Source organism: Hypanus sabinus, chromosome 20, assembly GCF_030144855.1.
Source record: "Hypanus sabinus isolate sHypSab1 chromosome 20, sHypSab1.hap1, whole genome shotgun sequence".
Lineage (NCBI taxonomy): Eukaryota > Metazoa > Chordata > Chondrichthyes > Myliobatiformes > Dasyatidae > Hypanus > Hypanus sabinus.
The window spans coordinates 19,286,440-19,309,882 of record NC_082725.1 but is presented as its reverse complement, the minus strand read 5'-3'; the positions used below and the strand labels follow the sequence as shown (position 1 = coordinate 19,309,882).

Sequence of the window (23,443 nt, the reverse complement as noted above, 5' to 3'; positions counted from 1 at the left end):
TGGACATCAGAAAGAAAATGACTGTTGGAAAAAATAGACATGCTTGAAAATTTTAGTAGACAAAATAATATTAAAATTGTTGGTCTTAAAGAAGGGATAGAGGGAGAGGATCCAATAAAATTTTTTCAGAAATGGATCCTGGAAAATTTGGAAATGGAAGAGGGAACCCAGTTGATTGAAATCGAAAGGGTCCACAGAGCCTTAAGACCAAAACCTCAATCTGATCAAAACCCACGACCAATCTTGATAAAATGCTTAATATATCAAGATAAAGAAAAGATCCTGAAGGCAGCTGCCCAATGTGCCAGAAGGAGAAATGGGCCATTGATGATAGAAGGGAAAGCAGTTCTTTTCTATCCTGATATAAGTTATGACCTTTTGAAGAGAAAGAAGGAATTTAATCCAGCGAAAAAAGTTTTATGGGAAAAGAGTTATAAATTTAAATTGCGCCACCCGGCAACACTGATAATTTTTTTGGATGATGGAAAAAGATGATTTTTTACTAATCATCAGGATGCAGAGGAGTTTGCACAAGAACTCCCAAATATTCGCTAGACACAGTAAAGATTTCAAAGTGAAACAGATTAAAGATGAAGACGGGAACACTGAAGTGAGTTGATGGACATTAAGGACAGAAGAATATTGAAATAAACTTTTAATTATATGATACAGGGGAGAAAGGTAAAAATTTGAGAAATATTAATCGAGTGACATTATTTTTTCTTCTCTTATACATACTTTTTTATGTTACAGGGGAGCTGGGGGAACTTCGGATTGATCGCTACGGGATTCACATGTGTAATCATGGCGATTGCCATGACCTGTACAACGGAGGGGGTTAATGTTGTGTTTTTTTTCATTCACAGTATTAGCGGGGGGGGGGGGGGGTTGTTTTTTTTTCTTTATAATATATTTTTCTTTTATCTTTCTTTCTTTGCCTGGATGATCGGAGGGGAGACACATAGCAACATGGAGAATTTTAAAATAATTCCCCAAGGTACTATGAGAGCTGAAATATTATGTATTATTATAGGCTGGAGTAACCCCGTTAAAAATAATGACTAATTTACTGAATTTTTTAAGTTTTAATGTTAATGGACTTAATGGACCAGTGAAAAGAAAAGGAATTTTAACATACATTAAGAAAATGAAAATACATATAGCTTTTATACAAGAAACACATTTAACAGAGATAGAACATCAGAAATTAAAGAGATTGGGTCAGAAGTATTATAGCAGCTTCATTTAATTCAAAAGCGAGGGGAGTTGAAATTTTGGTCAGCAAAACTTTACCAATTAAAATACAAAATGTATTAATTGATTCTGCAGGAAGATAAATGTAATTATACGTTGTCAAATCTTTTCAGAACTATGGACTCTTATGAATATTTATCCACCAAATGAAAATGATGTAAAATTTATACAAGAGGCTTTTTTGAATTTGGCTGACGCACACGATAAAATATTAATAGGTGGAGACTTTAACTTTTGTCTAGACCCAGTTTTAGATAGGTCAACAAAGGTTGTTACAAAACCAAAAGTAGCAAAATTAACTTTATCATTGATGAAAGATTTAAATTTGATTGATATATGGAGAAGAATTAACCCAAGAGAAAGAGATTATTCATTTTATTCAAATAGACATAAAACTTATTCAAGGATAGATTTTTTCCTACTATCAGCGAATATTCAAGACAGAGCGAAAAATATGGAATATAAAGCAAGAATATTGTCAGATCATTCCCCCTTGATAATGACAATAATAATGATGGATAAAGAGGAATCAATTTACAGATGGAGATTTAATTCAATATTATTAAAACATCAAGATTTTTGTGATTTTATGAAAAAATAGATTCAGTTTTTTTTAGATACAAACTCACATTCAGTTGATGATAAATTTATATTATGGGAAGTGATGAAGGCATATTTGAGAGGCCAGATAATAAGTTATATTTATAAAATTAAGAAGGAATATATCGTAGAAATAGATCAATTGGAAAAAGATTACAAAATTAGAAAAAGAATCTCAAAGATATATGACAGAAGAAAAACAAAGACAACTTGTTAATAAGAACAAACACGAGGAAATCTGCAGATGCTGGAAATTCAAACACACGCAAAATGCTGGTAGAACACAGCAGGTCAGGCAGCATCTATAGGGAGAAGCGCCGTCAACATTTCAGGCCGAGACCCTTCGTCAGGACTTGCTTTGTTAATAAGAAGCGACAATATAATACACTTCAGACATACCAAACAGAAAAGGCAATTATGAGAACTAAACAGAGATATTATGAACTAGGTGAAAGATCACACAAGATTCTTGCTTGACAGTTAAAAACAGACCAGGTGCTAGCTTCCGCAGCACATATACTAAAATTGGAACGATACAGAGATGATTAGTATGGCCCCTACGCGAGGATGACATGCAAATTCGTGAAGCAAAATAAAAAATTTTAAAAAGTAAAAAAAAACAACAACAGACCAGGCTTCCAAAACGATAAATGCAATTAGAACAAGTGTAAATAAAATTACTTATAAACCTTTAGAAATCAATGAAACTTCTAAATTTTTTTATTCTGAACTGTATCAATCAGAATCACAAAATGATATTGTTGAGATAGAAAGGCTTTTATCACAAATAACTCTCCCAAAATTGAATTCGGAAGAACAGAAGGGATTAGATGTGCCTTTTACATTAAAAGAGGTCAAAGAAGCTCTAGGATCACTTCAGAGTAATAAATCTCCAAGAGAAGATGGTTTTCCACCTGAATTTTACAAAAAGTTTAAAGATTTATTAATTCCTCCTTTTATGGAGCTAATACACCAAGCGGAAAGAACGCATAAACTTCCAGAATCTTTTTTGACAGCTATTTTAATAGTATTGCCAAATAACGACAGAGTGTGGCGACCCATTTCCTGGCACATCCGAACCGGCTCACAATTAGTCAGCGTTCCGGCTAAGGGAGATAGCCTGCAGGGATTTGCAAGCACAGAGCTTTGGAGCCTCTGCGCCACGGGGGGCAGGTTGAGGGAGGCTTAAAAGTGAGGCTGGGGATTTCGAATAAAGTTTTTCCTTCGACTGCAGTTCGGTAACTCCGCGTCGTAATTTTAGCGCTGCATGTAGCACACCGCTACAATTGGTGACCCCGACGGTCCAAACGATTTTTGGACCAGAAATGACCGATGCTGCCTCTGTTCATGCGGTTTCGTTGAAACTGCCGGGTTTCTGGACACAGCGACCGAACCTATGGTTCCAGCAAGCTGAAGCCCAATTCCACGTTCGCCAGATTGCCTCCGAAGACACCCACTACTACTATTTGGTGAGCTCCCTCGACCAGGACACAGCGGCCCAGGTCGCGGAGTTCGTACAGTAGCCCCCGGCAGACGGCAAGTACACGGAATTCAAAGCCCTGCTCCTCAGGACTTTCGGACTCTCATGGCACGAGCGGGCTGCCCGTTTACTGCACCTGGATGGCTTGGGAGACAGACCTCCATCGGCTTTAATGAATGAGATGTTGTCTCTGGCCAACGGACACACACCCTGCCTCATGTTTGAGCAGGCATTCCTGGAGCAGCTGCCCGAGGACATATGCCTGCTGCTGTCCGACGCGGATTTCAGTGACCCCCGGAAGGTGGCAGCCCGGGCGGACTTGCTGTGGAATGCCAAGAAGGTGAGCGGGGCATCCATCTCACTGATCACCTGGCCATGCTCCCAGCAGCAAACCAGTCCAGGCCCGACCGCAGAGACCGCTAACCCCAGGGGCAGGGGTGGGGGGCCCAACGAACAATGGTGCTTCTACCACCAGCGGTGGGGCGCAGAAGCCCGCCGTTGTCGCCCGCCCTGCAAGTTCCCGGGAAACGCCAGGGCCAGCCGCCGCTGATGGCTACGGCGGCTGGCCATCGGGATAGCCTAATGTATGTCTGGGACAAGCGTTCAGGATGCCGCTTTTTGGTTGACACCAGTGCTGAGGTTAGCGTTTTACCTCCGACGAGTTACGACACCCGCAGCAGGGCACCGGGTCCCTCCCTGAGGGCCGCGAACGGCAGCACAGTAAGGACCTATGGCACCCGTCAGGTGCAGCTACAGTTGGGCTCCAGCCAGTTCACGTGGGACTTTACACTGGCCGCCGTAGCCCAACCGCTTCTGGGTGCGGATTTTTTGCGGGCTCACCACCTACTGGTCGACCTGCCCAGGAAGAGACTGGTACACGCCGAGACCTTTCAGACGTTCTCCCTGGGTGCAGCCCAGTTGCCAGCCCCTCACCTCGGCTCCATCACGCTGTCCGACAATGACTTCACCAGGGTCCTGGCGGATTTTCCTTCAGTTCTGGCTCCGCAGTTCACAGCTGCCCTGCCCCGACACGGCGTACAGCACCACATCCCGACCCAGGGACCACCCCTCCACACCCGCGCTCGGCGGCTTCCCCCGGACAAGCTCCGACTGGCAAAGGAGGAGTTCAGGAGGATGGAGGAGTTGGGGATCATCCGGCGGTCCGACAGCCCATGGGCCTCCCCCCTGCACATGGTGCCCAAAGCGACGGGAGGCTGGAGACCGTGCGCCGACTACCGCAGGCTGAACGAGGCTACCACACCGGACTGCTACCCTGTGCCGCACATTCAGGACTTTGCAGCAAACCTGCACGGCACGCGGATCTTCTCCAGACCCATTTCCTGGCACATCCGAACCGGCTCACAATTAGCCAGCGTTCCGGCTAAGGGAGATAGCCTGCGGGGATTTGCGAGCACAGAGCTTTGGAGCCTCTGCGCCACGGGGGGCAGGTTGAGAGAGGCTTAAAAGTGAGGCTGGGGATTTCGAATAAAGTTTTTCCTTCGACTGCCGTTACCAACTCAGTGTCGTAATTTTAGCGCTGCGTGTAGCACACCGCTACAAGAGATCTTTTAAAGCCAACATCATATAGACCTATTTGTTTGTTAAACACGGACTATAAAATAATAGCAAAGATTTTATCTAATAGATTATCTAAATACTTACCAAAATTAATACACATGGACCAAACAGGATTTATTAAAAATAGACAATCGGCAGATAATATAACTCGGTTACTTAGCATAATTCATTTGGCACAAAAGAGGGAAGAAATGTGTGTGGCAGTTGCTTTGGATGGAGAAAAAGCATTTGATAGATTGGAATGGGATTTTTTATTTAAGGCATTGGAAAAATATGGATTAGGGGTATCTTTTATAAAATAGATTAAAACCTTAAATACTAACCCCAAAGCTAAAGTGGTGACAAATGGCCAAATTTCAACATCATTTCAGTTAACAAGGTCAACTGGACACCTGCTTTATTTGTGTTGGTGATAGAACCATTAGCTGAATTAATTAGAACTGACTCAGATATTATGGGTTTCAGAGTTAATCAGGAGGAATATAAGATTAACTTACTTGCTGATGATGTTCTGATTTATCTAACTAACCCATTGCATTTGTTGCGTAAATTATCTTCTAGATTGGAATATGGGAAAATATCAGGGTACAAAACAAATTGGGATAAAAGTGAAATTCTACGCCTTACTAAAAGAGATTATAGTCAATGTCGATTAATAACTCAATTTAGATGGCCAGTAAATGGTATAAAGTATTTAGGTATAATGATATAAAGAACTTACATAAATTAAATTATTTGCCATTATTGAAAAAAATTCAAGAGGATCTTGATAAATGGATGATGTTACCAATAACATTAATAGGTAGAGTCAATGCTGTCAAAATGAATATATTCCCTAGATTACAATATTTATTCCAAACACTACCAATACAATTACCACAGAAGTTTTTTCAAGAGTTAAATAAATGTGTCAGGAAATTCCTTTGGAAAGGTAAGATGTCAAGTATATCGTTGGAAAAACTGACATGGAAATTTGACCTAGGAGGGTTACAATTACCAAATTTTAAGAACTATTAGAAAGCAAATCAACTTAGATTTATTGCATCTTTTTTTGATGAAGATAAACCTGCATGGATTAGAAAAGAATTAGATAAAATAGGAGACAATATACCAGAAGATTTTATATATAAATGGAAATCTAACTGGATATGGGAAAAGAAAGAATCTCCTATACTAAAACATTTGATTGATTTATGGAATAAGATAAATGTTGATGATGAGATAAAGAAATCTTTATTAGCAAAGAGACCTTTAATTCAAAATAAACTTACCCCTTTTACAATGGATAATCAACTTTCATATAACTGGTTTCACAAAGGGATTAGATATATAGCAGACTGTTTTGAAGGAGGTATATTAATGTCATTTGACCAATTAAAGAATAAATATAAAATATCAAATAACACTCTTTTCTGTTATTTCCAATTAAGGGCTTACTTAAGAGATAAACTGGGTCAAACAATGTTATTGCCGAAACCTAATGAAATAGAAACTTTAATTCATAAAGGAAAAATTTTAAAAAATATTTCTGGTATGTATAATTAGATTCAAAAACAGGCAATTAAACAAGGAATTCATAAGTCAAGACAAAAATGGGAAACTGTTTTGAATATTAAAATTGATGAAACAATTTGGTCAAGATTATGTCTTGACAGTATGACAAATACAATAAATGTTCGACTAAGATTAGTACAATATAACTTTTTACATCAAATATATATTACCACAAAAAATAAATAGATTAAACTCAAATTTATCTGATCAATGTTTTCGATGTAATCAAAAAATTGGTACTTTTTTACACTCTGCTTGATCTTGTTTTAAAATTCAACCTTTTTGAACAAATTTAAGAGTTTTACTGGAACAAATTATTGGAATACAACTTCCACATAATCCAACATTATTTTTACTAAACGATATTGAAGGGATAAAATCAAAATCCAAATTGAATAAATATCAGAAGGAATTCATAAGAATTGCATTGGCGGTAGCCAAAAAGGCTATTGCAGTTACTTGGAAATCAGATTCCTACTTAAGTATAGATCGTTGGAAGAACGAAATTTTTAGCTGCATTCCACTTGAAAAAATTACATAATTTAAGAGATAAATATGAAATATTTCTGAAAATTTGGCGCCCTTATTTACAAAAAAATAGGATTAAATATATAGGTGCTCCGAAGATAAAATCATTGGTTATCTGGGGAAAGTAATAAAAATAAATATACATATTAAAGCTATTATGAACTCCATGGAGCATGTGGGGATCTTCCGATATCCAGGCATTCTTTCTTTCTTTCTTTCTTTCTTTCTTTTTTCTTCTCTTTTTTTTCTATAGGGATATGTTGGGGGGTGGAGGGGTTAAGGGAAGGGGGAAGGGTTGATAATTTTTTTTTCTTTCTGTAACCTATTTGAAAATTCAATTAAAATTTTTTTTTAAAAAAAGATTTAATGACATGCTGAATCTCCACAGACATCTGAGGAAGTAGAGGAGCTGTCATGCTTTCTTTGAAATTACATTTATATGATGGGTCCAAGACAGGACCTCTGAGATAGTGATTAAAGTTACTGACCCTCTCCACCTCTGCTCCTCCGATAAGTACTGGCTCATGGACATCTGATTTCCCTTTCCTGAAGTCTACAATCAATTCCTTGGTCTTATTGATATTGAGTGAGAGTTTGTTGTTATTACACTACTCAGCTGTGTGATGATTAATTACCACCTTTGATAAGGCCTACAACAGTGGTATCATCAGAGAACTTGAATATTGTGTTGGAGCTGTACTTCACCACACAGTCATAGGTGTAAACCGAGTGGAGCACAGGGCCAAGTACACATTCCTGTGGTCCTCCTGTGCTGATGGAAATTGTGGTTGGGATGTTTTTGCCAATTCAAACTGACTGGGGTCTGCAAGTAAGGAAATTCAGGGTCCAATTGTACAAGGGGGTACTGCAGCCCAGTTCTTAAAGTTAGTCATTGTTCTTGAGATTGGACAACATTTTTTGAGGCTGCAAGATCTAGGCTTATGTATATATTTCTTATGAGTCCCAGCCCACATAGGGGTTGAAGGTGGCAGACGTTCTAGCCAAATAATCACTTAAAATGTAGAGATGCCTTTGCATATAGGGGAGTTGAAAGTTGTAATTAAAAGTCTATTCCATCACTGTGGTAACAAAGTTGAAATAAAGGAAAGAAAGGACAGCATTTATATAAAATCCAGAAGATAGTGGAAACTCAATTGAGAGATGGGCACTAAAGAAGAGAAGTTATACTTGCACTCTTACATATTGGACATACTAGGTTGAGTAAATCCTTGTTCAGAATTAATATGCATGATACGGGCATTTACAGGGAGTGCATGTCCAAAAATAGTGCAGCATGTTGTTTGGATGCAGTTTTTGAGGTGCAAAGGAAACATCTAATTGCTAAATTGAGATCTTTAGGACATAGTTTAACATGGAAGGCTTGTCAGGATAACACTGCCACCATAATGTATAGAAATTCACATTTAACTTTCTGAAAAACATTTGACTTTTTGATATTTTTGAGGTTGTATTTTTTTTGAGGGGGTGGATTTAATGAGTATACTCCCTGTCTCTACGCTTCACACTCCCTACTCAGTAGGTGGCGGTAATCGCCATTAAACTTTACAAGATGAATAAAAAGTAAACCAAGAGGGGAACGAACAATTCATCCCTGCCCCTACCTTTCCTTAGCCTGGCTTCCTGCGTGCCTGGTGATGAGCAGACTCACACCGCCGAGTTCAGCTCAGGTAAGAATTAAGGAATTAGGAAAACAAGCAATTAATCTCAGCAATTAACCTGCCTTTCCTTAACCCTGGCCTCTTGTCGGCTCGATGATGAGCAGAACCAATGCTCCCAGTGCAGCTCCCACAAGAATTAAACCAGGGAGGTACAGGACAATTAAGAATAAACAGAACTCAGACTCACTTGGGGAATAAATTTCGCGTTACTGTGAAACCAAGCTGAACAATCAGTCTCTATTCACTGCTCACATGGTAACATTTTGAAGATGTTATATGCTAATCTTTCGCTCTTCCCACCGCATCCATCCCGATACACCTCACCGCCTGGGCGCCGCCATCTTGCCTGCTCGCAACAAGACTTTATTGAAACGGCGGCCGGCGCGCAAACTTTATTGACACCATTCCCGGACCGCGGAGCCGGTGTGTCACGTGACCCGTTCCCCTTTGTCGCAGCGGCTCAGGCAGAGAAACGCGGCCGATTTGCCAAAAGTACTTCAAAAGTAAGTGCTCCGCATTGTTGGTGTGGACGGCACCTGGGCAGGGGCTCGTAGCCCTGCGAGTCCGTTTCGGTTGGCGGGTAAATTCGGAGGTCGTCCGTTCGCATTGCAATCCTCGATTTGCAGGTTTGTTGTCGGCTGACAGACCAGCATCGAGCAGTGCAGTCCTCGTCCTCTCTTTCCAAGAAGTCTGTTGTATAACTGGAAGAAATAATGTTCCAGGATCAATCATTCCGGTAGTTCGGGGCATCAGAGTCGGATATTTGTTCAGGGCAAAATACATCGTAATGAAAGGGATAGCCATCCAATGTAGGAGGACCATATTAACGCTTCACTCTTTCTCCCCCGCCACTCACTCTCCATCCCTGTCCCACCTTTCACTAACTTCGCTTCATCCCTGCTAGCTCCATGCCCAACAGTTAAATGACCGGCTTTGACAGTCGCCTAAGCCGTGCTCCTGAGCTGGCCGGGGCTGTCAGAAGGCAGGTATTTATCTGCAGGGCATTGTGAACTTGTTCATGGTGTTTATGCCCCATTATGCGGAATCCTTCTCAGTTTTGCTCTAACCTGAGGTAAGTTTGATTTGTCCTGCTTTTCTCCTCGATTTTGACTCTACGGCTGTATTTCCTTGTGTGGCGTTGTTGGCCATTCAACCCATCAACTCTGTGCTGGCTCAGAGCATTCACATCAGTGAAGGTGATTAATACTCTCAATTTTAAGTGAAAGCTAAAAAGAAAACAAATTGCAGATGCTGTAAGTCTGAAGTAAAGTAAGAAAATATTAGAACCAGGCAGCATTTGTGGAATGAGAAATCGATTTAACATCTCAGGTCTGGATCATCTATGTTCATTATCAGCCATTGTGCTCCTGGGATGTGGGAGGACGCTGGATGACACAGGGAAAGCCCAAGCAGTCAGTGGGAAGGACATGGAAACTCCACACAGATAGCACCCGAGGTCAGGATTGAAACCGGGTAGCAGAAGATGTGTGACTGCAGGAGAAACTGCTGCACATCGCTGCCACAGGATCAGGCCCTTGTCCATGACGTTGAAATTGAAGTATCTTTATTGTCATTGCATAGTACAACTTGTCATGCACCAATACAGCAAAAATGAGTTTGCAACTCTCGTACTCAATGCTATAAAACAACAAATAAAATAAATAAAATCATGTAACCAGCCAGTACAAAAGCGCAACTCAGATGCATGACAGGCATAAAACCAGTATTAAAAGTAGCAATATAACAAATTTATGGATGATGCTTGATCAATTGGTTCAGAGCAATTATAGCTCTGGGGAAAAAGCTATTTTTCAGTCTGGAAGTGCGGGCATAGAAAATCTTATAACATCTGCCAGATGGAAGAAGTTCAAACAGATGATTGCATGGGTGTGTATTGTCCTTACAGATGCTTGTAGCTTTCCTTAGGCAGCGTGAGCTGCAGGTGTCCTCCAGGGCTGGGAGCTGTGTTATGCTGAACTAATTAAACTAATAACACCAATACATTTTGCCTGCACGTGTTCTCTGTACCTCCATTTTCTGCTATTCATGTGCCTATCTAACAGCCTCTCAAATGACCCTATTGTATCTGACTGTGCCACCACCCCACGCAGTGCATTCCAGGCAAAAAGATGCCGGTTGTTTATGTATACCTTTCATAATTTTATAATCTTTCAGGTCCAGAGAAGACAATCCTAGTTTGTCTAAGTAACACACACAAAATGCTGCAGGAACTCAGCAGGCGAGGCAGCACCTATGAAAAAGAGTAAATAGTCGGCATTTCAGAGTAAGACCCTTCATCAGGACTGGAAAAAAGAGTCAGAGCAAGAAGGTGGTGAGGGAGGAGGTTTTGTGCTAGTTTGTCTAACCTCTTAGAGTATGTGCCCTCTAATCCAGGCCATGCCCTGTTAAACCTCTAGCCCTCTCTGTATTCCTATAGTGGGGCAACCAGAAATGAATGCAATATTCTAAATGCAGCCTAGCCAGAGTTTTATAAGACTGTGACATAACTTCCAAACTCTTGAACTCAGTGCCCTGGCTTATAAAGGCAAGCATATCATACGCCTTCCTTACCACTCTATTGACTTGTGTGGCCACGTTCAGGGAACTATGGACTTGGACCTGAAGATCCCTCTGTACATCAACACTGTTGGGGTCCTGCCCTTAACTGTGTGCTTTCCCTTTATATTTGATATCTCAAACTGGTTCACCTTGAACTTGCCCAGATTAAACTACATCTGCCATTTCTCTGACCATGTCTGTCACTGATCTGTATCCCACTGAATTCTTAGCGATACCAATCTTTGTGTCACTTTTAAAGTCATTGGCAATTTGGCCATCCTCTTCACTCATAACAAAATATTCTCTACTGTGTTTTTCCTGACTGGGACTCAGTCTTTGAGGATTAGGAATATGAATTAGGAAAATTATAATGGATTATGTACGTAGAGTGTAGAGGAGAGCCCATTTTAAATAGAAGAGATCCATTAACTACAAGCAATCGAATTGTACCCAGATGGATATGAGCAGCAATCTCAGCTGAATGCATTGGTTGTGGGTTCAAGTCACACAGGAAAGATGAACACCAGAATCTAGGTTGAGAGTACTGCTACAAAAGCTAGAGGTGAGATGAGGCCTCCGTCAGTCAGAGTTGACCATGGATATTGTGTCACAGCTGTCCAGATATGCAAGCCTGGGCAATATGAAGAGTAAGCTGTTGCCCATGTAGCAACCTCCCCCCTCTACATATCTGATAAACCAAAAAAATGGCAGAGACCAATACAGTTTGATACCAGCGGCATCGCAGGAGGTACCAGTCAACATTGAACTCTATGTAGGACTGCCTAATGGACTCCAGCTCCAGAATGTTCTCACGGAGTTTACTCTCCATGAGTGGGTATAGCTACAAGGCAACTGAGGTTTGAGATCAGAGTTTCCTTTTTAGATGAGCTGCCAACCATGGCTGGTGAGCCCCATCTGACCGAAGTAACTGGTTTTAAGACTCCAGTAACTGGCCTTTGCCCTTTCTCCTGTGTGATAAACCATGTATATAGGTTGTAACTGGGTTATGTGCCTGGACACGCCCCTCTGCTGACTGCTCCTGTGGCTCCACTTACAAATCTTACTGATTGATGCTGCATCGTGTACCACACAACAGTAACTAACCTTAAAATAATAGCATCATAAAGCACAGAAACAGGTCCTCTGACTCATCATATTCATGCCAATCATCAGGTACCCATCTTTACTAACCTGGCACTTGCTCTATAGCAAGTTTTCTTTTGGTTATTTAAATGCTCATTCAGATATTTTTCAAATTTCATGAGAGTGCCTGCCTCCACCACCTTCTCACCTTTGAGGGAATAAAAAACTTAGATTCCCTCAAACTTCCCAAGGTGCAGCCTCTTGAAATGCACACAATATTGGAACTGTAGACAAATAAAAGTTTTAGAAAGTTGTACCTTCATTACCTCCTTTTTTATGCTCTTTACCTCAACTGATGAAGGTTTGCAGCTAAACAACATTGGGATCTCATGAGTCATCAAAAGTACGAAGGAAATAAAAGAATTTTTAGAAGACAAATGACCTTTTTAACCTCTCTGCAAAATATGAAGCATTCCCCACTCCCTGGCCTCTGCACCAGCACCCGCATGAAACTAGAGATCCAAGGCCAATTTACTACTACAAAGTCTGGAAATCTGAAGTGAAAACATTGGCTTGTAATCATGTCGGACATCAGTATCCTTGGAATGAGAAATAGATGTTAAGTGAAACCTAACATCTAAAATGACTGTATTGGTTCACTCCCAGAGCTCAATGCCTTTTATGCATGCTTTGCAAGGGAGAATAATACTAACCTTTGTGAATCCCTGCATCATCTGGTGACCCTGCAATCTCTGTCTCAGAGGCTGATGTCAGAACGTCTTTCAAAAGAGTGAAGCTGGTAGGATCTGAAAATGGATGCCAATCAACTGGTGGGAGTATTCAAGGACATCTTTGATCTGTCACTGCTGCATCTGGAGGTTCCCAAGTGCTTCAAAAGGGCATTAATCATACCAGTGCCCGTGAAGAGCACGGTGAGCTGCCTCAACAACTATCATCTGGTTGCACTCACATCTACCGTGATGAAGTGCTTTTGAGAGATTGGTGATGGCAGAAATAAATTCTGTCTAAGCAAGGACTTGGACTTACTGCAATTTGCCTATTGGCACAGTAGGTCTGCAGTAGATGCAATCTCACTGGCTCTCCTCTCGGCCTTAGACTGCTCAGACAATAGTAATACCTCTGTCAGGCTGCTGTTTATTGATTACAGCTCAGTATTCAATACAATCATACCCTCAATTCTCATCAACAAGCTCCAACACCTGGGCATCTCTACATTGCTCTGCAACTGGTTCCTTGATTTCCTAACTGGGAAACCACCAGTCAGTGCAGATCAGAAATAACATCCCCTCCTTGCTGACAATCAACACTGGCGCACCTCAGGAATGCCTGCTTAGCCCACTGCTCTACTCTCACTGTAGCCATGACAATGGCTAGGCAGAGCTCAAACGGCATCAGTAAATTTGCTGATGACACAGCTGTGGTTGGCAGAATCTAGATGGTGATGAAGAGGCATGTATGATTGAGCTAGATCAGCTGGTTGAGTGGTGTTGCAACAACAACCTTTCACTAAACGTCAGTAAGACCAAGGAACTGATTGTAGACTTCAGGAAGGGGAAGTGTAGGGAACACACAACAGTCCTCATTGAGGAATCTGAAGTGGAAAGGGTGAGCAGTTTCAAGATCCTGGGTGTCAACATCTCTGAAGTTCAATCCTGGCTTAACATATTGATGCAATTACAAGGAAGGCAGACCAGCGGCTAGATTTCATTAGGAGTTTGAGCATATTTGGTATTCCTATGAATATACCATGGAGAGCATTCTAAATGGTGGCATCACCATCTGGAGGGCTACTGTACAGGATTGGAAAAAGCTGCTGAGAATTGTACACTCAGCCAGCTTCATCATGGGCACTAGTTTTCCCAGCATCAAGGACATCTTCAAAGGGCAATGTCTAAAAAAGCTGAAGGACCCTCATCACTAAGGACATACCCTCTTCTTAATGCTGCCATCAGGAATGAGGTACAGGAGCTTGAAGTCACACAATGATTTAGGAACAGCTTCTTTCCCTCCACCATCAGATTTCTGAATGGAAAATGAACCATCTCATGAATATTTAGTTCTTATCGTAATTTATAGCTTTTTATGGATTGCACCACACTGCTGCTACAAAAAAAAAACAAATGTCAGTGATCTCAAACCTGATATTTGGATTAGATTTAATGCCCAGATAATAACTCTGGGGTAACTTGAAAGTGTGATATTCTGTGAACTGCGGGACACACAGCAGGAATTGTGCTACATATGATTTGACATTTTAACACAACCTCCTCTTGATCTTAAACACAAGAGATTCTGCAGATGCTGGAAATCCAGAGCAAAACACACAAAACACTGGAAGAACTCAGCAGCTCAGAGAGCAGGGTGGCACGATAGTATAGTGGTTAGCACAACGCTTTACAGTACAGGTGATCTGGTCCAATTCCCACCTTTCCCTATAAGGACTTTGTATGTTCTCCCCATGACCACAAGGGCTTCCTCAAGGTGCTCCGGTTTCCTCCCACAGTCCAGAGATGTATTGGTTGGTAAGTTAATTGGTCATTGTAAATTAACCTGTGATTGGGCTAGGATTAAATTAGGGTTTGCTACACAAGTGTGGATTGAAGGGTCCCAATAGTGCTATACCTCAATAAATAAATACCAATGGAGGGGAATTGAACAATTGACATTTCCGGCTGAGACCCTTCATAAGCACTCACCTCTTGATCTTATCACTTCCAGGTTTGTTGTCAGGTAGGCAGCAGCAGACATAATAACAACACATAAAGAGCTATCTCTTAAAAAGGCCAACCCCCCCAAAAAAAAGAATTGGGAGGAGTTTAGAGCTGGAAGAAAATTAAGAAGTATTTCAACAATGGATTCAGGATGTTCACTGCCTCTAGTGATATGTACCTTGGTGCTGTGAAGCCAAAGGGATTCTTTCCACAGTGAAGGAAACTGAATCCCACCATAGTTTCATGAGAAAGATGGCAAAAGAGATCAGCAGCATTGCACAGTTCTCTACAGGGTGTGCTTTAAATAATGTGACCAGGTAAGGAAAGCTGAGCTGCACACCTCTTTGTTCCGAGCCCTTTGCACTCCCATGCCTTCATAGTCCGACTCCCTGAAAAAGTAGTTCATCAATGGCGAGGACAGATTGGGTTGGATAATAAATGCTGCCATTGTTAACAATGCTCAGATGAATGAATGAAAAATAAATCCAACTGCAACCAGGCTTTTGATTGTGAGGACAATTTTCCAGGTATCCTTTGAATAAACCAAATATAACAGATGCGGAAGGTAGATTTTGCATGTTGCAAATCCGATAAGGATTATTCTCTCTCTTAGCATCTCTTCATCTCCTTGTTGTCCTCAATTTAAAGATGTCTAACTCATTTGTAATAAATTTTACATATGGGTTTTAAAAATGACACTACAGAATTCTGACGCCTCTCATTATCAGAAATAAATATTTCCTTGGCTTTAAAGGGACGTGAGTTTCATAAAAATGATCCCTTGACTTTATTTATGTAGAGTAATCAAGTCAACTCAGGTCACACTTCTTTCAAACAGGAGGATATCAAAATCAAAGTAAATTTATTATCAAAATATGTATATGTCACCATATACAACCCTGAGATTCACTGAGAAGTGACAAGTATTTTCAAGATTATGATAAAATAAATCAGGGGAATACAGATTAGCAAAAAAATGTTTATTCACGTTGTACCGATCCCAGCCTGGTCATTAAAACTTCAAAACTGGTAGATTGCTTGTTGTTCCTGGATCCAGCATCTGTATACCCTTATGTCCCAATGTGGTAAATTTTAAAAAGTCATTATCAGCAGAAGAGAAAAGAAACTACGTCAATCAGAAAAAAAAAGTTTACTTAAGTGATTAGGTTACAAAATGATTAGGTTACAAAAAACAGAAAGGAACAGAATTCATGGTCATTTCTAAAATTAATATTAAAAAATACACGGTAAAGAAAGGGCTGTGGAAAATATTAGGGCAATGGAATCGAGCTATCGGAGATCTGTCATAGTGGTCAATGTCTGTAAAAGGATTATAAAAGGTGCTGTAAAAGCTTTAAATCATTTAATGGAGTTTGTAAACACTTATCTAGTGTGCCACAGAGTAACTCCAAACATTTCCATTCTACACACAAGAAAGCTTCAATCATTTGTCCCTTTTCTTAGTGAAAATCAGAATCAGACTTTAATCGCCAAGTACCTGTGCACATACAAGGAATTTACTTCCGGCAGATGTTGTCTCTCTGCTCATAACAATAATAATGATAAATATAAATGAAAATATAGATTATACATACAGGTAGTGCAATCCAAGTAATAGTTAGCCGACAGTTAACCGGCAGTTAACTGTTCAGCAAAGTGACCGCAGTAGGGAAAAAACTTCTCCAGTGCCTATTAGTCTTAGTCTGGAGGGATCTGAAGCGCCTACCAGACGCAAGCAGTTCAAACAGTCCATGTGCAGGATGGGAGGAGTCCTTTATGATGTTCCCCACATATTACAATGACAATCTTTGTAATTTATTAGTGATGTTGCTGGTCTAAAGATTAAAAATTCAAGACTTTTCATTGTCATTCTTCAATGAACGCGTGCAAAGGAGAACGAAATGATTGTTACCCTGGATCTGATGCAAAGAAGGATAAAGAACACATTAAAAAATATCTCAATAAATATAAATATAAAACACAATGTACAAGTAACTGCTGTGTGCATAGACTGATTGTACATACTTAAAGTGATGCTAGGCGATGTGTATGTAGTGATGGTGGGCTGGGTTACAGGTGAGCCCATTCCTAAAGGTAAAGCCATGGCTTTGTACCAGCCATAGCAATAATCACTAACCTGCCTAGTAGTCTTGATCACTACTTTTGACCACTGTTATATTCTTTGTACTAATTCCTACACTGACAACTTCATTGGCCACCTATATTCTCACTGTTCTTTCCATTCATCAAATCACCTGTACCGTCTACAATGATTGATTACTGAACTGACCACTTGAAATGGCCACCAGATCTGACCAGAATACTGATTGGTCATCACGTCCTCTGCATGATCACTGCATTGTCCTTACTTACAAATCTTGACATAATTTTTCACAATCACTATCACAGGGCCTGCTGCTGAGCTACAGAAATAGTCCACCAGTCTAAATGATTGTTATCAGAGCAACCAGGTTAATACTTTGATCTCTTAAGACACTGAGACCCTTCCAAATCCCTGCGTCGTACTCAGGGCAGATGTAATGGATTGATGCAATCTGTTGCCTAGGCTGACCCTTAATTGGATTTTCACTGAACTATATTTAGATAGGATTTAATATAAATTGGTTAGAGTCTTAAAACTATTCATCTGGTTAATGAATTGATGATTATATATATTGCAGGAATCGTTCAAGCATTACCAGAGTTTCAGCTGTACCGAGCTAGTACTTTGATATCCTGTCTTTCTTTATTGAAATGAATGAAGGCAAAGATAATCATGTGGATTTGACAGAAATTGTTCTGTTAAATTCCTGTGGACATTTTACCTTCAAAAGATGTTTAGCTTGCAAGGTCGACATCGGAGTTTTAATTCTCACCTTAAATTTCAAATGCAAAATAATCCCCCATCTGTTTCATTATAACATCCAGTTGTCTGTTAAGCAATGCCAGCATTTTTACCTGTCATCTTCTGTTTGCCGGCCAATACCAACATTAGCCACTGTTGTAGTAATCTATGCTTACATTATCTTTGCATTGGCTAAACCTGTTAACCTTTTTATGCAGCGTACTTTTAGTGAAATACCGCAGCTTTACAGAATCCTTATCAGAATCGGGTTTATTGTCAGACATATGTTGTGAAATCTGTTGTTTTGTGGCAGTAGTATAATGCAAGACATAAAAGTTAATATAAGTTACAAAAAATAAATAAGTAATACAAACAAGATAGTGTTTGTGTGTTCATGGACCATTCAGAAATCAGATAGTAGAAGGGAAGGTGTTCTTCCTAAATGTTGAGTGTGAGTCTTCAGGCTCCTGTACCTCCTCCCATTTCTCCAGGATGGTGAGAATCCTTAATGATGGACACTGCCTTCTTGTGGCGACATCTCTTGAAGACGCTGTCACTGGTGGGGGGGGGGGGATGTGTCCTTCATAGAATTATGCTTATCAATCAGATAGCCCCCTGAACAAATTCTCATTTTCCACCCTTTGTAAACATGGGGCTATCTCAAATTCCACTGTCTGCATTTACACATCCAGTCCATCTCTCCCCTAAATTCATAGGGCTACACTGTCTCTTCATTTTACACCCCCCCCCCAATAGCCTCACCCACTTTAAGCACCGTAACTACAAATGTTTGTATCTCCAGCTAGTGGTTGCTGCTGCTATTTTTCTATCTCCTCTCCTAACTCAGATCCCTGCCTATCACTGTCACTTTTGACAGAAAATTATAATACGTAAGTACCTACCCACACACAGAAGTGGTATTGAAACATTTTAAAAGGTTTTGAGGGACCCCAGTCAATGGAAAGTTACTTGTGGCCGCTCAGTGCAGAGCGGCAAGTGGTGAAACATATGATGTGATCAGTTTCACACCTATATACGGTTGCCTCAACGTACCTCCTGCAGTCTTCCATTGTTTTCTATTCTCCAGTAGCCTGTCCTGATCCAATCATGATGATGTCATGGCAAGAAAGCTGAAGAATGCTTCTATACCTTGAGAAAGCTCAAGAACATCTCTATCCCTTGAAATTTAACATGTACTCGTTGATTCTTACCAATTTTTATCGATGCACCAGGGAGGGTATTCTGATTGGATGCACAGTGGCATGGTGTGGCAATTGCTCAGTCGTGACTGCGAGAAACTGCAGAGTTGTGGACACTGCTCAGCACAACACGGACACCAGCCTCCCTCTATGGACTCTGTCTGTACCTCTCACTGTTTCAGTAAAGCAGCTAGCATAATCAAGTACCCTACCCACCCCGGACATTCTCTCTTCTGCCCTCTCTAATTGGGCAGAACATGCAAAAACTTGAAAGCGTGTACCACTAAGTTCAGGGATAACTTCTATCCTACTATTATAAGACCATTGAATGGTTCCCTAGTACATTAAAATGGACTCTTGACCTCACAATCTAACTCGGTATGACTTGCACCTTATTGTCTACCTGCACTGCACTTTCTATGTAACTAACACTTAATTTTGCATTCTGCTATCATTTGCCTATGTACTATCTCAAAGCAGCTTTGCATTGGAATCGATCTGTATGAATGGTATGCAAGACAAATTCTCCACTGTACCTCAGTACATGTGACAATAATAGACCAATATTGATACCATACACCACTTGTTTTAGTTGTTTTCTAGCCCATTTCCTTTCTCTTTTCACTCCTGGTGCTTCTGTTTCCCAGACCCATGAGTGAAGACAGCCAGTAATCCCAACTGCTTTGCCAGCAAAGCTCTGAGGAACCCTGGTAGGTCTTTTAAGTGACCTCATGGCACTGCTCTCTGAGTTCCAGCTCTCTTCTGCAGAAAGCATCAGCCTGAGTTTGTTACTTTAGTGGGATTTTTTGAGGTGAAGTGTTAAACGTACTTAAGATTCAGCTAAGGGATAGTCCTGGATTTTGCTTGCTGTCTTATGTAGACTCCAACTGGCTTGCACAGATCACTGTGAAATGCTAACCCAAGAGGAAGCTCAAACATTGCAGGAGAAGCTTGGATGATATAACTCTGTGAGCAGAATAATTACCAATGGAAGTTAATGTAATGGAGTATTTCTCACAATTGAGCATACTGGATGGTGCATTTTCTGTGAACAGTCGTGAGAAAACTTGTACCAAGTCTTATAAAGACTTATCAAGGCTGGAAAGGTTCATTAATTGCAGACCAGCGATCAGTGAAGTCAGAGATGTATTCAAGTGTATATAAAAGAGCTAGATTATAACTCATAAGGCATTGACTCACTCTATATCGTTTCTGTCTCTGGCTAGACCTTGTGACAACTCTCTCAGAACTGTGAGTCTTTCAGGGAATTTAGCACCAGAAAGATCTCCTGGATCATTCAAATGAATCAATAAGTAATTTCCCAGAATCTGACATCTGGTTTCAAATGAAATTTTAAATTGAACCTTCATCTGATCTTTAGAAATTATACACTATCCTATAGAGTTAGCCGGCTGGTGGCATAGCAGCATCAGCGCCGGACTTCGGAGCGAAGGCTCCTGAGTTCAAATCCAGCTGGCTCCATTGCACGCTTTCCATCTGTGCTGGGTTGAGCATCGAGCTAGCAACTAGGCCTCATAAAAATAAGAAAGTCTGCTAAAAAAGAAATGGCGTCCTGATGACTCCACTCAGAGTTGAGGTCTGTCTTCTTCTTCTTCATCCTGTAGAGTTACACAGCAAGGAAACAGGCCCTTTAGTCTCTCCCCTCCCCCCCCCCCCCCCGACTCCAATTACCATGCTGGTCATCAAGAACCTATCTATTCAAATCTCATTTTCTAGCAATGGGCTGGTGGTCTTCTATGCAAGTGTTTAAAAGCTTATCTAAACAATACTTGAATGTTGAGGGAGTCCCAAGCTCCACGACCCTGCTCAAGCAGTGTGTTTGACATTTTAGCCACCCTCCCAGTGAATCAGAACTCCTAAAGACCCTTCAAAATCTCTGACCACTTAACCCCTGACCTCTCGTTATAGATACCTCTGCTAATGAGGTGTTTCTCTCTAACGACCGCATCTATACCCCTCATTATATTGTACACCTCCCTCCGCCTTCTACACTCTTTAAGAGAAACAGCCCCAGCCTAATCAGTACCTCTACATAACTGAAATGTTCCATCTCGGGGAACATCCTGGTGAATCTTGTCTGCACCCTGTCCTGTGCAGGAATGTCCTACCTATAGCATCAGCGCCACCCACAGCACTCCACCTGTGGCGTAACTAATATTTTGTGTGTTTATACCAGAGCATCCTTACTCTTACATTCTATGCTTCGGCTAATGAAGGCAAGTGTTAGGTATGCCTCCTGATCAACCTTATCTAGCTATTCTGCTGCTTACAGGGATCCTTAGGCATAGGTACCAAAGTCGCTCCATTCCTCTATACCCCCAGTAGCCTTCCTTGTGTTCATCCCAGCTTATTCCTCCTCCCAAAATGCTTCACTCCACAATTTTCAAGATTATAATATGTACGCCATTTCTTTGCCACATTATTGATTGATCAATATCATTCAGTATTTAGATTCAACCCTCCTCCATATTATAACCTGCAAATCAAACAGCAAGTGAGGCAGCACCAGTCTCTGTGGTTTATCACTGGTCACAGCCTCTTGCCTTCAGCTTTGGATCTAAGCAAGGTGCGCACATGTCACTTGGTAGCATAATAACATATGCAATTAACATATTTTTACATATAACCCATAATAATTAAGCATGAACAAGCATGAACAAGCAATAAACTCATTTGTCCCCCTGAGTTGAATTTGATCACTGACCATTGGATATGGGACTTACAAAGCACTTTGAAAATGTCATTAGATCAGAATCTCATCTCAAAGAGAGTATTGTCAATATTTTGTTCCATGGTAATTTAAGAAAGATTAAAAGATTCATCTTTATGTTCCTTGAATACTGCATTTTCCAGAAGGTAACAGCAATTCAAGAGCCCTTAAGGTATCCACTTTATTCTCCAAGTACCTGGTGTTGACAGTCATAATACATCTCATTATCAGCACACAAGTAAAAGTGATTCAACAGGACTACAAAGGATGTTGTGTGACATTACTGAAAAATATATAATGAACAAAAATTATTCATTCTTCCATACATAGTAAATCATTTTATACATACAGAATTTCCATGTGGTATTTATATTTGCAATATTTAAAGTTCCGCTCTCTGTTTATTGGCCTTATCATTTGGTAACAGAGTATGATATGGGTAATGTGGAAAAAAATCAAAAAGAATATAATCTAAATGGTGAGAAATTGCAGAATGGAGTGCAGAAGGATCTGAACGTCCTGATGCATGATTCACCAAAATCTAAAATGGAGGATCAGCAAATAAATAGGAAAAGTACCAGAACATTATCATTTATTGCTCAGGGAATGAATACAAAAGAGGGAGATTGTGCTCTATCTGTATTAGGGATTTTTGACACCGTGCCTGGAGTACTCTGTTCAGTTCTACTGTGCCACTTACTCAATTTTCAATTCAGCCATCATTAGTCTGCTGTCAATCATCAACAAAGTGGTAGAAACTACAATCAAGTTGATTTATTATCATCACACGTTCTGAGGTACAGTACGAAACAGTAGGGTACGGTACCGGGTCACTCAGTAATGTAGTGATCAGCACAATACTTTACAGTACAGGTGACACGGGTTCAATTCCCGCCACTGCCTGTAAGGAGTTTGTACATTCTCCCCGTGACTGTGTGGGTTTCCATCGGGTGCTCCAGTTTCCTCCCACAGTCCATAGACGTACCAGTTCGTAGGTTAATTGGTCATTGTAATTTGTCCTGTGATTAGGATAGGATTAAACTGAGGGAATGCTGGACAGTGTGGCTCAAAGGACTGGAAGGGCCTATTTCGCATTGTACCTCAATAGATAAATAAATAAATAAGCTTGTCTTGCATACAGATTAATTTGTTGCAACTCTGCATTGAGATAGTATGAGGGAAAACAATAACAGAATGCAAGTGTTTTATTTAACCTACAAGAGAACCATTCAATTGTCTCACACATAACAGCAGGTTAAAAGCTTGGTGGTGTATGTTTTCAGGCTTTTGTATCTTCTACCCAATGGGAGGGGGCAAATGAGAGAATGCACAGGGTGGGTTAGGTCTTTTATTATGTTGGTTGTTTTACCGAGGCAGCGAAAAAGTAGACAGAGTCCATGGAGGGTAGGCTGGTTTCTGCGACGTGCTGAATAGTGTCCACAAATCTCTGCAGTTTGTGCAGTCACAGGCACAACATTTGCCAAACTGGCCATAGTGCATGAAGCTGCATTAGCTCATCACAGATCTATTGTGATGCCTTGTTTGGATTTTGCCAGGACCGCTCAGCTTACTGTCTTTGGTACAAACATTGACCCAGGAATTGAAATCCAGAGCTGAGGTA

General features: G+C 40.6%; 1 protein-coding gene, 1 long non-coding RNA gene and 1 other non-coding gene across 5 annotated transcripts in view; 2 read left to right on the top strand and 1 right to left on the bottom strand.

Annotated features, from left to right (window-relative positions):
- The window catches only part of lars2 (leucyl-tRNA synthetase 2, mitochondrial), a 97,180-nt gene extending 88,166 nt beyond the window's left edge, over positions 1–9,014 (bottom strand). The window contains exon 1 of one of the 3 annotated variants that reach the window (XM_059945180.1): positions 8,861–9,014. The gene's annotated coding sequence lies outside the window, so the exon portion shown is untranslated. The remainder of the gene's footprint in view (positions 1–8,860) is intronic. The other 2 variants (XM_059945178.1, XM_059945179.1) reach the window with 2 other exon arrangements.
- LOC132378719 (U6 spliceosomal RNA) lies at positions 2,350–2,456 on the top strand. The gene has a single exon (XR_009507168.1). It is a non-coding gene; the product is annotated as a U6 spliceosomal RNA (small nuclear RNA).
- A 55-nt stretch (positions 9,015–9,069) lies between the features above and the next one.
- The window catches only part of LOC132378347 (uncharacterized), a 39,427-nt gene continuing 25,053 nt past the window's right edge, over positions 9,070–23,443 (top strand). Inside the window, exon 1 of the long non-coding RNA XR_009506985.1 lies at positions 9,070–9,176. This is a non-coding gene — a long non-coding RNA (uncharacterized LOC132378347). The remainder of the gene's footprint in view (positions 9,177–23,443) is intronic.